A 16,907-nucleotide genomic window follows, 5' to 3' on the forward strand; every position below is an offset into this window, starting at 1 on the left:
TACCAAACCAAGAAATCTATGCATGAGCTTCTTGGTTTTGGGGAATTTAAACTCTAATAAAGCTTTGATTTTACTTGGGAGAGGCTGCAAAGAATTATTTGAAAGAATCAGTCCGAGATATCTTATTTTGTTATACCCAAGAAAGCATTTCTTCGGCTTGGCAGTGAGGCCATGTGCTCGTTACCTACGTAAAACTGATGTTAATGTTTGGATATGCTTGCCCCATGTGGATGTCATTACGTAAATGTTGTCAAAATTTTTTGCATGTCTACAGGACCTGTTCTACAGGGTGGTAGAGGTGTATGTATGTGGGAGGGTGAGTTTGCATGTGGGAAGTAGTGAGCTGGGGATTTTAAGATATGTGGATGATACTACGATTCTTGTGAGGAAGGAGGAAGGTTGACATGCAGTGGGGTTAGTCATATGTAGGTTTGGGATGGGGGCCATGGGTTTGAGGGTGAATGTGAAGAAATCAAAGTTACTGGGTTTAGGGGCTTGGGAAGGGAGGGTGGAATGGGGTAGTGATGTGGGATGGCATGTGGTGGACCGGATAATGGGCTGTGGAACTGAGTATATGGGAAGTGCGCTGGAGATGTGGATGGTTAATTTGGGGAGTGTTGCGGACCGGATGGTAAGAAGGTTGGATGGTTTGCAGCTGAGTCACTTGATTCACCAACGTGTCATTGTGGTAAATATGTTATTCTTTAGTAAAGTATGGTATGTGGCTGCAGTGTACCCATTGGTGGGAACGGACGTTACGAGAGTGCTAAAGAGAGTATTTAGATTTATTTGGGAATCAGGGTGTGAATGGCTGAGAAGGGTGGTCAGAACTCCTCCAGTTAGTAGGGGGGGGGGTTGGGTTTAATAGGCTTAAATTTTAGGGTTAAATGTATATATTTGAAACAGGGGTTTTTATACGTGGGAGGGTGTGGGGGGAAGGGGTTGAATAGATTGCATGTGGATGCGTGTAAGTGGTGGGGGTGGTTGGAGTTGTGTGAGTGTGAAGACGTGTTGAGGGTGTTAATGTATATGTATGCTAGGGACCTTTCCAGGATTCGGGTGGGTGATCTAGGGCATGCGGTCGGAGGTAGGGTGGTTGCACTCCTAGAAGTGGTCTACCCAATGTATGCATGGGGGGACATCTGGGAGAGATTGCGTTTGTTACGAATAAGGCCGAGGGAGAGGAAGGTTATGTTTCATTTCCTGCACGGTATCCTTCAATCTGGCGTGGGACTTCGGGAGAGGAGGCTGCTTGTAAAGAGTGTAGAGCATGTGGGGGCGAGGGATCTGCTTTCCATGCTGTGTATTTTTGTGAACACTTGTGTGGTATAACGGAGTGGATGGATATGGTCATGGAGAGTGTGGAGGGCAGGATTTCAGTCTTGAGGGCATTGTGTCTGGATGTGGGTGGGGTGGGTGGGCCTGTGCAGCGTGCTATGGCAAATTTAATCGTGGATTTTGTGTTCGTCTCATGGGGTATGAGAGGGCAAGGGGTGTGGAAGGGGCGAAAGAGGGTATTGGCAGTGACTTTTTGTAGAATGGTCCGTCGTAATACGGGGATTTATGGTAGGCGGTGGGAAAGGGATTTTCTGGAGGGTTATCTTAGTATGGACGTGGGCGTCTTATTAACATTGTGAGTGAATACGGTGGGGGGTTCTTTTTGGGGTTTTCCGAGGGTTGCAGTGGGCTGGTCTCTGGAGCAGGAGCTGGAGGATGTGAATGGTGTTGAGGTGCGTTCGAGAGGTGAGTGGCGTGGTGCAAGGGAGCATGCTGATAGGGTGACTGGTGGGTTACGTTGTATGGATATATTCTGTTATTATTTGGTTGTGGGTAAACATGTACGGCCGTTGGTAGCACGGCTGAAATACATGCAAGAGTGATGCTAAACATAGTTATGCTTGTAGGTAAATTGTTCAGGGGCTTTGCACCTGTAGAGGCATGGATTGTTTTTGTAATATACATGTATATATGTCTCGTGGAGTCATGCAGAAAGATGAGGCAATGCGCCGGACATTTTAGGTGTGTGTTGTGACTGACTATAATTTAATCTAAGCTGAAACATCCTTGTAGAGAGGTAGATCCCCTGTTATTTGATGCTACAGGATGTTGTTTACTATTTTCTTTTATATATGTAATTTTCTGCAAGTATACTTTATGGTTTATTGTGATAACACTGCTAGGGCTGGTTTCTGTATGGCCCATATGTTCTGTACATTTATGTGCATGTCTACAATATGTTGTGACATAAAGAAATACAGTAGTGTGTAAGATGTTCAGGTAATTGGGGGGTAGTGTATAGAGTTCTGCTGTTGTTCCTAACACTTAATTTTCATGCGGATGAAGCTTTACTGTAGAGGGAAGGGCATTGTTTGATTTTGTACTATATTTTTTTCTATATTTGTTGTATGCTAACATATGTAAAGATCTATGTATACTGTATAAGGTGTTTTAAATCAAATAAAAAAAATTATCAATAACTGGGCAATGATTCATGTACTTGTCCTCTACTCCAGCAAACAGAAATTGATAAATATTAATGTGTGAATACACGTGCACACGCACACAAAAGCAATGTGTGTATTAACACACTGCAAGAATGTTTCTCAGTAGTGGATTGGTTGGAAAATTGTAACTCTTCTTAATGACTGCAAGTAAACAATATATATTTCATTCGTTGCAAATATCCTATGAAATAAAGCAATAAAGCTAACAGAATTCTTGGCTTCATATCTAGTATAAATAATAGAAGTCCTCAGGTTGTTCTTCAACTCTATATATCCTTGGTTAGGCCTCATTTAGACTGTGCTGCTCAGTTCTGGTCACCGTATTACAGAATGGATATAAATGCTCTGGAAAACGTACAAAGGAGGATGACAAAGATGATCCCATGTATCAGAAATCTTCCCTATGAGGATAGACTGAGGGCCCTGAATCTGCACTCTCTCGAAAGGCGTAGAATTAGGGGGTGGTAGACAGCAACCACCCAGGGAAGTACTACCGTCCTCCCAGATGACTGTGAAACAGAAACCTGTTTTGAATGATGGTAGGATTGCTGGTTTCTTTTTCTGTCTCATAAACAAGCTAGGTAACAGGGATATCTTGCTACTCCTACTAACACTTTGGTCACACTTCACAGACACGCACATGCATATATATATACATACATCTAGGTTTTTCTCCTTTTTCTAAATAGCTCTTGTTCTTCTTTATTTCTTCTATTGTCCATGGGGAAGTGGAAAAGAATCTTTCCTCCGTAAGCCATGCGTGTCGTATGAGGCGACTAAAATGCCGGGAGCAATGGGCTAGTAACCCCTTCTCCTGTAGACATTTACTAAAAAAGAGAAGAAGAAAAACTTTATAAAACTGGGATGCTTAAATGTGCGTGGATGTAGTGCGGATGACAAGAAACAGATGATTGCTGATGTTATGAATGAAAAGAAGTTGGATGTCCTGGCCCTAAGCAAAACAAAGCTGAAGGGGGTAGGGAAGTTTCAGTGGGGGGGGGAAATAAATGGGATTAAATCTGGAGTATCTGAGAGAGAGCAAAGGAAGGGGTAGCAGTAATGTTGAATGATCAGTTATGGAAGGAGAAAAGAGAATATGAATGTGTAAATTCAAGAATTATGTGGATTAAAGTAAAGGTTGGATGCGAGAAGTGGGTCATAATAAGCGTGTATGCACCTGGAGAAGAGAGGAATGCAGAGGAGAGAGAGAGATTTTGGGAGATGTTAAGTGAATGTATAGGAGCCTTTGAACCAAGTAAGAGAGTAATTGTGGTAGGGGACATGAATGCTAAAGTAGGAGAAACTTTTAGAGAGGGTGTGGTAGGTAAGTTTGGGGTGCCAGGTGTAAATGATAATGGGAGCCCTTTGATTGAACTTTGTATAGAAAGGGGTTTAGTTATAGGTAATACATATTTTAAGAAAAAGAGGATAAATAAGTATACAAGATATGATGTAGGGCGAAATGACAGTAGCTTGTTGGATTATGTATTGGTAGATAAAAGACTGTTGAGTAGACTTCAGGATGTACATGTTTATAGAGGTGCCACAGATATATCAGATCACTTTCTAGTTGTAGCTACACTGAGAGTAAAAGGTAGATGGGATACAAGGAGAATAGAAGCATCAGGGAAGAGAGAGGTGAAGGTTTATAAACTAAAAGAGGAGGCAGTTAGGGTAAGATATAAACAGCTATTGGAGGATAGATGGGCTAATGAGAGCATAGGCAATGGGGTCGAAGAGGTATGGGGTAGGTTTAAAAATGTAGTGTTAGAGTGTTCAGCAGAAGTTTGTGGTTACAGGAAAGTGGGTACGGGAGGGAAGAGGAGCGATTGGGGGAATGAAGATGTAAAGATGGTAGTAAGGGAGAAAAAGTTAGCATATGAGAAGTTTTTACAAAGTAGAAGTGATGCAAGGAGGGAAGAGTATATGGAGAAAAAGAGAGAGGTTAAGAGAGTGGTGAAGCAATGTAAAAAGAGAGCAAATGAGAGTGGGTGAGATGTTATCAACAAATTTTGTTGAAAATAAGAAAGTTTTGGAGTGAGATTAACAAGTTAAGAAAGCCTAGAGAACAAATGGATTTGTCAGTTAAACATAGGAGAGGAGAGTTATTAAATGGAGAGTTAGAGGTATTGGGAAGATGGAGGGAATATTTAGAGGAATTGTTAAATGTTGACGAAGATAGGGAAGCTGTGATTTCGTGTATAGGACAAGGAGGAATAACATCTTGTAGGAGTGAGGAAGAGCCAGTTGTGAGTGTGGGGGAAGTTCGTGAGGCAGTAGGTAAAATGAAAGGGGGTAAGGCAGCCGGGATTGATGGGATTAAGATAGAAATGTTAAAAGCAGGTGGGGATATAGTTTTGGAGTGGTTGGTGCAATTATTTAATAAATGTATGGAAGAGGGTAAGGTACCTAGGGATTGGCAGAGAGCATGCATAGTTCCTTTGTATAAAGGCAAAGGGGATAAAAGAGAGTGCAAAAATTATAGGGGGATAAGTCTGCTGAGTATACCTGGTAAAGTGTATGGTAGAGTTATTATTGAAAGAATTAAGAGTAAGACGGAGAATAGGATAGCAGATGAACAAGGAGGCTTTAGGAAAGGTAGGGGGTGTGTGGACCAGGTGTTTACAGTGAAACATATAAGTGAACAGTATTTAGATAAGGCTAAAGAGGAATTTGTGGCATTTATGGATTTGGAAAAGGCGTATGACAGGGTGGATAGGGGGGCAATGTGGCAGATGTTGCAGGTGTATGGTGTAGGAGGTAGGTTACTGAAAGCAGTGAAGAGTTTTTACGAGGATAGTGAGGCTCAAGTTAGAGTATTCAGGAAAGAGGAAAATTATTTCTCAGTAAAAGTAGGCCTTAGACAAGGATGTGTGATGTCACCGTGGTTGTTTAATATATTTATAGATGGGGTTGTAAGAGAAGTAAATGCGAGGGTCTTGGCAAGAGGCGTGGAGTTAAAAGATAAAGAATCACACACAAAGTGGGAGTTGTCACAGCTGCTCTTTGCTGATGACACTGTGCTCTTGGGAGATTCTGCAGAGAAGTTGCAGAGATTGGTGGATGAATTTGGTAGGGTGTGCAAAAGAAGAAAAAGGTGAATACAGGAAAGAGTAAGGTTATGAGGATAACAAAAAGATTAGGTGATGAAAGATTGAATATCAGATTGGAGGGAGAGAGTATGGAGGAGGTGAATGCATTCAGATATTTGGGAGTGGACGTGTCAGCGGATGGGTCTATGAAAGATGAGGTGAATCATAGAATTGATGAGGGGAAAAGAGTGAGTGGTGCGCTTAGGAGTCTGTGGAGACAAAGAACTTTGTCCTTGGAGGCAAAGAGGGGAATGTATGAGGGTATAGTTTTACCAACGCTCTTATATGGGTGTGAAGCATGGGTGATGAATGTTGCAGCGAGGAGAAGGCTGGAGACAGTGGAGATGTCATGTCTGAGGGCAATGTGTGGTGTGAATATAATGCAGAGAATTCATAGTTTGGAAGTTAGGAGGAGGTGTGGGATTACCAAAACTGTTGTCCTGAGGGCTGAGGAAGGGTTTTTGAGGTGGTTCGGACATGTAGAGAGAATGGAGCGAAACAGAATGACTTCAAGAGTGTATCAGTCTGTAGTGGAAGGAAGGCGGGGTAGGGGTCGGCCTAGGAAAGGTTGGAGAGAGGGGGTAAAGGAGGTTTTGTGTGTGAGGGGCTTGGACTTCCAGCAGGCATGCGTGAGCGTGTTTGATAGGAGTGAATGGAGACAAATGGTTTTTAATACTTGACGTGCTGTTGGAGGGTGAGCAAAGTAACATTTATGAAGGGGTTCAGGGAAACCGGCAGGCCGGACTTGAGTCCTGGAGATGGGAAGTACAGTGCCTGCACTCTGAAGGAGGGGTGTTAATGTTGCAGTTTAAAAACTGTAGTGTAAAGCACCCTTCTGGCAAGACAGTGATGGAGTGAATGATGGTGAAAGTTTTTCTTTTTCGGGCCACCCTGCCTTGGTGGGAATCGGCCAGTGTGATAATAAAAAAAAATGATCGAGGTGTATCAATGGAAAACAGGAATAAATAAAGAGGATGTAAATAGTGTGCTGAAAATTTCCAGCCAAGACAGGACTCGCAGCAATGGTTTCAAGTTGGAAAAATTCAGATTCAGGAAGGATATAGGAAAGCACTGGTTTGGTAATAGAGTTGTGGATGAATGGAACACGCTCCCGAGTACAGTTATTGAGGCTAAAACGTTGTATAGTTTTAAAAATAGGTTAGATAAATACATGAGTGGGTGTGGGTGGGTGTGAGTTGGACCTGACTAGCTTGTGCTACTGGGTCTGGTACAGTGCTCCATCCTTGAGTGGGGATGACCAGATTGGGTGGGTCATTGGGATAATCCGGGGGTGGGTCATTGGTCTAATCCGGGGGGGCATGGACCTGCTCATCATGGGTCAGTAGGCCTGTTGCAGTGTTCCTTCTTTCTTATGTTCTTATGTTCTTGAAATCAATTTCACCCTGTCCTTAAATTTCAGCTTTGAAATTGGCTTCATTGAAAGAGGGAAGAAAATAGTGCTGATGATTTGATTAATCAGCAGGAGACATTATTTTCTCAGTGTGAACTGGTTACCTACTCTCATGTTTCAGAAAAATATCTATTGTGTTAGGTAAAGGACTTCAACTTAACTTCAGTTAGTAACTAACAGGGGTGACTTGCAGTGTGTTTATTTGACTTCATTTCCTACCTACATATTCCAGCGCCATGCTCTATGTGATTTCTTTATACTTCTGAGGTATTTCATCTGCTAGTATGTCTGGTCCTGTCTATGATTCTTAACTCTGTCCATATGAAGCTTGAGACAAGTGATTTTACTCGGATCTTGACATAAGTAATGATGTCATTTTTTTAACACACCGGCCGGTTCCCCACACAGGCAGGGAGATGCGACGAAGAGGAAAACACTCTACCCGAAGTCTACCTGTAGGTTGTTACGTGGGTTAAGCTCACCGCGGCCAGCTCCATGACGAGGCCCCGCTGTGCATCAGGGTCCGATCAACCAGTGTTACTGCCGGCCGCATGCAATCTAACCTACGAACTATAACGCCACTGGTCAGTTACTGTCTGTCCAGTTGCTCTCGAAGACAGCCAGAGGTCTATTGGTAATCCCACCTTATGTATGCTGGGAGACAGTTGAACAGTCTTGGACCCTTGACATATTTTGATATTTCTTATTGTACTCACTTCATTCCTACTTTTAATTTAGGGGATGTTCCACGGCCTACAGAGTCTTTTGCTCTCGCAGGGAGTGATTTTAGTATGCAGTTTAAGGATTAGTCAATCTAGCATTATTCAGCTGTAAATTACAATGTATCTTTCTCGCCTGCGTTCCAAACAGTACAGGTCAAGAGACTTCAAACGTTCCTAGTAATTAAGGTGCCTGATTGTATTAATACATGCAATGAAATTTCTTTGTATATTCTTCAGAATAACAATTTTGCCTGCCTTGAAAAAGGTTCCTGGTGTACTGCTGTATTCCAGCCTAGAGATAACATGTTTATGGAAAATACTGTATATATTTTCCAGAAATACAGTAGTTATTAAATGTAAATAGATGGCCATTTAAATGGTACATTTAAAATTTATATATAATATTCTTACATGTGTAATTGCTAAGCTCAAGTGTAGGTAACACTATTAATGTGTATTTAAAATTTATATTAAAATTTTTTACATGTAATTACTAAGCTCAAGTAGATAGAATTTATTTAAAGGTACGTTGTACTATTTACCTTTATAAAGTGCATAATTTAGTACATAATCAGTGTTATTAAGTTGAATTTAATACATTGCATCATGGCTGAAAATGAGGAAATTAATATAGAAGACAAACATATGGAATATAGAGTAAAGAAAGCATCTATACAGGCTAGAAAAGTTCATGTAACCAAGGCATATAATAAGTGCATGGAATTAATGAATCAAGAAACTGTGAATGCTGATGATTTAAAATTGTATTTAGATGCTTTAGGGAATAGATATGATTCATACAAATTATATTACAACAAATATGAAGGAGATTTATTAGTAAACTGTGTAGATGAGACTGAAATAGATCTCATGATTAATCAGTGTTATGAATTAGAGGAAAAGATTCTTGCAAAAGTCAGGCCTTGAATAAATTAAAATGTGTAAACCAGGCAGTTGGTTAGTCTGCTCCAACAAATAATATGTCTTTGCCAAAACTCCCAGAACTATGTTTACCTGTGTTTAATCCTGGAGAAAATTGGGAGGAATTTTGGTCAATTTTTAAAGCAGCTGTGCATGACAGGAGCGACCTAGCCTGTGTAACTAAATTATTTTACCTCAAAGGACAGGCAAGAGGAGATGCTCACATACTCATACAAGCCTTTCCCAATGTAGATGACTCTTACAAGGAAGCAGTTGACTTGTTGAAAGTCACTTATGGTAATATAGAACAAAGGTTGGATCTAGTGAATATCATTGTTAATTTAAAATCTCCGGATCACACTTACAAAGGTTTACAGCAGTTTAGAGTTAAACTGAAGAGCACTCTCAAAACTTTAAGTAATAAATATAATCTGAAGGAATCAGACTGGTTATTGAGTGCCATGGTACAGAATAAATTAAACTATAAAACACTTGAATGGCTCTCGAACAAATATCACAAGGGTTATTTTGGTCTGGAGGAAATAAGACTAAGTCTACAAGAATTAATTGTTCAGTTGCAGACCAGCCAACCAACTCATTTTAAAGATGCAACACTTAATAACTCTGAGGTATCTGTCAAGTTTCACAAAGGGAAAAATTATCCCAATGTTAATCAAAATTCATTTCCTAAAAAGAGTTGCATAGGTGCATATCAAGTAGCAGGAATCAGAAATAATGATTCTCCACAAGGTAAGAAGAATAAGTACCCTCCTAAGAGTAGCCCAGTTAATAAGAAACCAGTCAAAGAAAGGAGAGATTGTCTTTTCTGCAAGGGTACTCATTTTTCTAAGAAATGCAATGCATACAATTCATGGAATGATAAAGTTGAAAGATTGGAGGAACTTGACAGATGTATCAGGTGTTTGGGTAATCACAATGTAAAGGATTGTTATGCCAAATTAAACTTCTGTTATCAATGTCACAAAGGAAGACACCATATAGTCATGTGTAAAGGTCTATATGATAATGTTGATAATCCTGACACAACAGTAGCTAATGTAAAAATTGCTATTATTGGACCAGGGATCTCAGCGTACTTTCATAAAACGTAAACAAAGTTGGTGTTTGAATTTCTAAAGATAAATATTTCATATAAGTTTTCACATCCCCTTTAATATTGGATAAAGAGGGTACAGGAGGAAATCTATGGAAATGAGATTAAATTGATGATGGAAAGAAAAATTGTGAAAGGTTCTATAATAGAGAAATTGGGGCTGTATTTAGAGAACAATGTAATTAGGTGCAGAGGTAGGTTACAAAATGCTGAATTGGGTGATTATGCTAAACACCCTATCTTACTGCCCAAAACTCATCATCTAACAAATTTGATTGTTCTAAATGCCCATAAAAATGCAATGCATGGTGGGGTACAAGATACCTTAAATTGTATTAGGGAAACTTTCTGGATTCCACAAGGATGGCAAAGTGTAAAGAGGGTGATTAAATCTTGTGTAATATGTCGCCGTGTGGATGCCAGATCCTATATGTACCCAGGTCTTCCACCATTGTCAAATGAGCAATTTGAGTCATTTAGCAACGAACTCCACCCGGCCGCAGTGTGGAAAATACTGTATATATTTTCCAGAAATACAGTAGTTATTAAATGTAAATAGATGGCCATACTGTATTTAAAATTTATGTAATCGAGAACGGGAAGCTGCGCCTGTACAGAAGGGGACTCACGATCTTGGTTTTGAATTTGTATTAAAAACGGTGAAAAGGGAAGAATTTTTCGTGCTCTAGAGGTTAAAATTGTGCTGACACCTCTCAAATAGGAGGCGAAATTGGTGGATGTGCATTCCTGCACAACTTGAGATATCAGACGACTGGACAAGACAGCTCCAGGAACCTCAGATAAGCTCTCTAGATTTGTGTGTAATTCTGGCCAGCATTATTTTCATAGATTTAGTTAGAGTGAGGTTTTCTGAGTATGATACACATTAATCTCCAGTCAAATTGGTGAGTGATATTAAGATATATTTTCCTTCTGTTATGTAATTGTGTATATATATAACCATTTATTATTTTTAATATACAGTCCACAAATTTATATATTTACCAGTATTCCTGGTGTATGTATATTTCATTTAATTAATAGGTCCAGAGCAACTTGTGGATATGACAGTGGTAGGTATCGAAGGGGGACATTTTTTGCGACCTAGGTGTCCCAAATTCCTACTTGTCTAACTGATAAATAATAATTATCAATGTTCATTTACTGTTATGTATATAATACATCCAAGTAAATGCAATTTTCCACAATGTTATTTAAAGAGGATTATCATATTCTCCCAAATTCGTCCATCATAGTTTGCAGCTTCTCTTCAGATTCTCCCAAAAGAACAATGTCATTCACAAAAAAAGCAGCTGAGACAAATCTTGATATGTATTACATTCTCTATATTTTATTCCCAGACCTCTCGCTAACATCCCCGAGTTTATATCTATTACAAATATATCATATGATTAACATCCGTAGTAATATCACACATCTCTAAGTCAAGTTTTTGCTGGAAGGTAATCTACCTCTCTCCTACATTCCCTTCCCAGAAACTCGCTAACCTCATATTATTATTATTATTATTATTATTATTATTATTATTATTATTATTATTGAAACAAAGCGCTAAACCCACAAGGGTCATACAGCGCTGCAGGGTGGGGTGTGGAGTGTAATATGCTTGATCTGAAGCTAGCATGGGTGGAGAGAATACCCAAGGTAGAGTTTATGTCGGTGAGAAGGCTAAAGGAAGTACAATCGAAGGTTGTGTAATAAATCTGTTGCTTTTAAAAAGTCAAAGAGAGAGAGAGAGAGAGAGAGAGTGTCTGTGTCAAAGGTGGAACGCTAAACACGTAAAAACTCTTCTCTTTTAAGTAATCAAACAGCTGTTGAGTATTCGTATCATCATCCAAAGTGCTCTCTTATTCACCATATCATATGCCATTTCAAAATCCATTGACGTAATTAGAAGTTAATTTCTTTATTTAAGTATTGTTCACTTATGGTCTACTATGAGGAAAGTATTGATTGATTTACTACGAAAACTCCTAAGCTGAGGGGAGGAGACAATTGGGTTACAGTTGGTGTCTCTGACGGAAAAAGATATACAGATGTACTTTAAACCTCGATGCTCCTCTTTAATCCTACTCTTTGTTTTGCACAATAGTCTTGCAATATTAACTCTTCTATACATTTTATCTGACACACTCAACGTGCTTAGTTCCATATAATTTTTACTCTATGTTTTGTCGCTTATTTTCCTTATTCACTAGACCTATGCTCGCTCTCTGCCATTCCCTAGGTACATTCATGCACTTCATGAATGTATTCAACAAAGATTTCTTTCTCTTCTCATAATGCCATCTATCCCAGCAACTATAACCTCTTTCATTCTTTACACCGACTCACGCACCTTCCTCGTACTCTCATTTGGCTCTTCCTCACTCCTGAAAGATTTATACCCTCCTGGACAATGCAAGAAATCACTGCCTACCTCTTCATCAACAACGAGCAGCTCATTAAAATGTTCCCTCCACTTCTCCATCTGATGACTCCACTCTTACGTTTTTAAATGTTAAATCCATTTTTTTCCCTGGGCCTTCTCACATTGATCTAATCCAAAACTCTTCCTTTCAGCAAAATTTATTGATAAAACCTTATCCATTCTCTCATTAGCTCTCTTTGTGCTTTATTTCACCATTCTTTTAACATTTATTTTATTTTTCACATACTGCAGCCTACCTATATCACATTTACATTGTATAAACCTCTCACATACCTACTTTTTGTCGTTTTCCACCTTCTTTTCCCTCATAATTCATATCGATCCTCTTACCCCATGCACCCACACTTCTTTACCCACAAACTTCTGCTACACATTCTGTCACTACATTCATGAGCTCTCACATACTTCCTAAACTCTCTCCTAATTAACTGTACTCTAGCCAAACATTTTTTTCCAAAAAGCTGCATATATTTTGCTCTAACTATCTCCAATTTAAATGTATAATCTTTCACTTTTCACCTACTCGTGATAGTCTTCTTGTACCAAATCTACCTCTAACTCTCTTTGTAACTACCACTAAATAATGATCTGGTTTATCTGTCTCTTTTCTAAAAATATGCACATCAACAAGTCTATCCATCAACGATTTTTCTAACCAATTCATGATTTTCATGTATTTAGTTATTCTCTCTATACATAATACGTATTACTTATTATAAAACCTCTTTCCATACACAGTTCAATTAGAGGCCCAGATTATCATTTACTCCTGGAAGTGCAAACTTGCACACAACAGTTTATCCAGTGGATTTCCCCCGATAATTAATATCTCATTGATTTTAAAATTACCTAAACACTTGCTTAACACCTCTCTCTCATATAGGGTTTTACAAGGTTAGGTTAAAGTTCCTAACTTTATTTACTAGCTAAAAGCTGTTACCCACATCAACTCATTTGAAAGCCTTTTTAATATTATGAAATATAGCATTAGGGAACAACTTGGAGTTGGAACCATCTGTGGGTCACCGATTTCATTTGGTCAACTAACTTTATTTCGTTGATGTTATTATGCTGTACGAACATGTTCCAGACACGCGTCATCCTAAGAATATATGATCTCATATGATCTCATATGCTTTGTAGAAGCTTACTTCTCGCCGTCCTCGGAGTGGAGCCATGTGTGTTACCTTGATAATGTTGGCATTGTATATAGCAATAAGGCCTCCCACATCCCTCCTTTGTCGAACACACTGCTGAAATGACAAATCTATCCAGGCTGAGTCCAGGCATAAGATAAGCTGGTTTGCTCTGTTCTCTATTCTGTCAAGAAGTCTCAGATGAGACGGAGGGGAGGCAGTCAAAAAGAAATGACCATACTCAAAGTGTGAGTGTGAACTTGTGCCTCGTCCAAAATCTTGCAACCTCTACTGTTGAGCGGATGCGAGACACGTGGAAGTGTTGTAAGCTTTCTGGCAGTTTGTTTGCAAGATTTACAACATGGTTCTACATAGTTTGGAGTCAAATTTCACCGCAAGGATATTAACACTGTCCCGTTCAATTTTACCACTGCTCCAGCATTACCATCATGGCACTTAGAGACCATCATTTGAGTTTTCTCGGGAGCAAATATGACATGATATCGTTTTCAACAGGCTGATGTAACTGTAAGCTGGTGATTGATGTAACTTGGACCAGATGACATTTCCTCTCTTGGATAAGTAGATGTCAGGGTACAGTCGTCTGCATATGATTGCCATTCAGTGATGAGATGAAGAAGGTTATTGAAACAGACATTCCATGGCAATGGCCCAGCACACTGTCGGGTGGCACGCTTGCTCCAATCGAGTGTCTGGCTGACTCTGTCCTGTTGAAAACTATGCTTAAAGATGGTTTAGGATTTTGTAAAGTGAAGAAATAGTTGTTGAAAAAGAATCAAGTTGTTGATAGGGAACTAGACTTCTCTGGACTTATTCTCAGACAGGAACTTGTTTTCCCCTCTTGGACTCTAAAGTTTACAGAAAGTTGGCTCTTACATAATAGTATTTAAAATTCTGAGATTATGGTAGCTTTCCAAGGTGAGTTAACCATCAGGAACTTGACATTCCAGCAAAGTTTTTACCATGACATCAACTAGTACTTGGTTCTTCTACAGCTTTACTTACATTTACGAGAAGGTTTCTAACATTATTACACTTTCGAAAATACATCATTCTTCCAGCAGATATTTTTAGCTTTCTAAAGTTACATTTTTTTTGTATAATTTTTAAAAGACGAGAGTTTTTATTCACGTTCTAATTAATTTTTTTGTTTAACAGATATTGTTGCCATTTTTTCTTAAATTAATTATACAGCACATGTGGATTATACAGCACATTTGGATTATACAGCCAATGTGGGGGGGGAAGGTACTGAGGCTCAATTCAAGGAACCTGAGCACAGATCCGATTCCCTAGATCAAGAGCCCCTCACCAGCGTCAAGGAACCTCCCTAGAGCAGATGCACTACCCATACACTGAAGAACAAGAAACACATGAAACATTTTATTTGCTAAACGTCTCTGGTGTTATATTCTCCTTTACTAGCCTAAAAAAAAAAGCCTACAGTGGTGACGAAATGTTTCGATTATACAGACACTTACGTCTTGTATGTGTCACCGTCTTCATGCCGAAGAGAAAAATAAAAAAAAGGCACTTTTCTTTGGCCCGATGTCACGAACTTGTCGAACCTTTAAGTTTTATCGGAGATAACTTGAGGTCATCAATCACTGGCACCATCAATGGCACTGCTGGCCAAGTTTTATCTCAACCAACAAATTTATATAAGTTGACGAAGGAGGAATTTCTTTTGCTGTGTAAAACTTTAGCATAAAAAATCATCTAGAGCTTTTCCAAACATACTTCAAGTATTTGATAAAATTAGTTCATAAGAATTTTAAAATTGAAAAAAAGTCAACATTAGTTAATGATCACACGAAGGAAAGAATATATTAATAAGGGAAAAACCTTTGTCTTGCTTTTTATTATTAACTGACATTTGCCGTTATTAACTTCTTACACATTTCATACTTTTACTTGAAACTGCGCGTGGAATTTTCCGACACCATCTTCACTACAGTGTCACACACCAGATATGTGTTACTATAACTACTGTGTTGCTCACACTACCATACTACTGTGTTACTCACAATACTACACTACTGTGTTGCTCACACTACCATACTACTGTGTTACTCACAATACTACACTACTGTGTTACACCACCATACTACTGTATTACACTACCATACTACTGTGTTACACCACCATACTACTGTGTTATTCACACTACCATACTACTGTCTTACACCACCATACTACTGTGATACTCACACTACCATGCTACTGTATTACTCACACCACCATACTATTGTGTTACTCACACTCCCATACTACTGTGTTACTCACACTACCATACTACTGTATTACTCACAATACTACACTATTGTGTTACACTACCATACAAGTATGTTACTCACACTACCATACTACTGTGTTACACTACTGCACTACTGTGTTATGCTACCATATTACGGTTTTACACAACCATAGTACTGTGTTACTCACACTACCACACTACTGTGTTACACTACCATACTACTGTGTTACAATACTGCACTACTGTGTTACAATACTGCACTACTGTGTTACTCAAACTACCACACTGCTGTGTTACGCTACCATATTACTGTGTTACAATACCATAGTACTGTGTTACACTACCACACTACTGTGTTAACCACCATACTACTGCGTTACACTATTGCACTACTATGTTACTCAAACTACCATACTACTGTGTTACGCTACCATATTACTGTTTTATACTACCATAGTACTGTGTTACATTACCACACTAGTGTGTTATTCACACCACCATACTACTGTGTTGCAATACTGCACTATTGTGTTACTCTAACACACTACTGTGTTATGCTACCATATTACTTTGTTACACTATCATAGTACTGTGTTACATTACCACACTACTGTGTTACACCACCATACTACTGTGTTACACCACCATACTACTGTGTTACTCACACTACCGTACTGTGTTCATTACACTACCATATTACTGTGATGCTCACACTACCACAGTGCTGTGCTACTCAGACTACCATACTACTGTATTACACTACCATACTACTGTGTTACACTACCACACTACTGTTTTACCCACCCTACTACACTGCTGTGTTACACTACCATACTATTGTGTTACACTATCAAACTACTGTGTTACACTACCACACTACTGTGTTACACTACTACACTACTGTGTTTCTAAAACTACTATACTACTGTGTTATGCTACCATATTACTGTTACACTACCATATTACTGTGATACGCCAGCACACTACTGTGTTACACTACCATACTACTGTTTTACACTACCAGACTACTGTGTTACACTACCAAAAATGGTTTTTTAAAAATATTTAAACAAAACCCCCAAAAACCCTTTAAACTTTTTCCCATAGCCCCCAGGGGCCCCCCAAAAAAACAAACCCCATTCTTTTTTCACTATTTTTTTAATAAAAAGGGTTTAAATTTTTTGGGGAAATTAAAAAAAGGGCATAACTAAAAAAGGGGGGGAAAAGAAAGGGGCTATGCCCAAGGGAAGGACAGACGTGGGGGGGAAAGTGGGGGA

The sequence above is a fragment of the Cherax quadricarinatus genome, chromosome 8 (genome assembly GCF_038502225.1).
Source record: "Cherax quadricarinatus isolate ZL_2023a chromosome 8, ASM3850222v1, whole genome shotgun sequence".
Taxonomy (NCBI): domain Eukaryota; kingdom Metazoa; phylum Arthropoda; class Malacostraca; order Decapoda; family Parastacidae; genus Cherax; species Cherax quadricarinatus.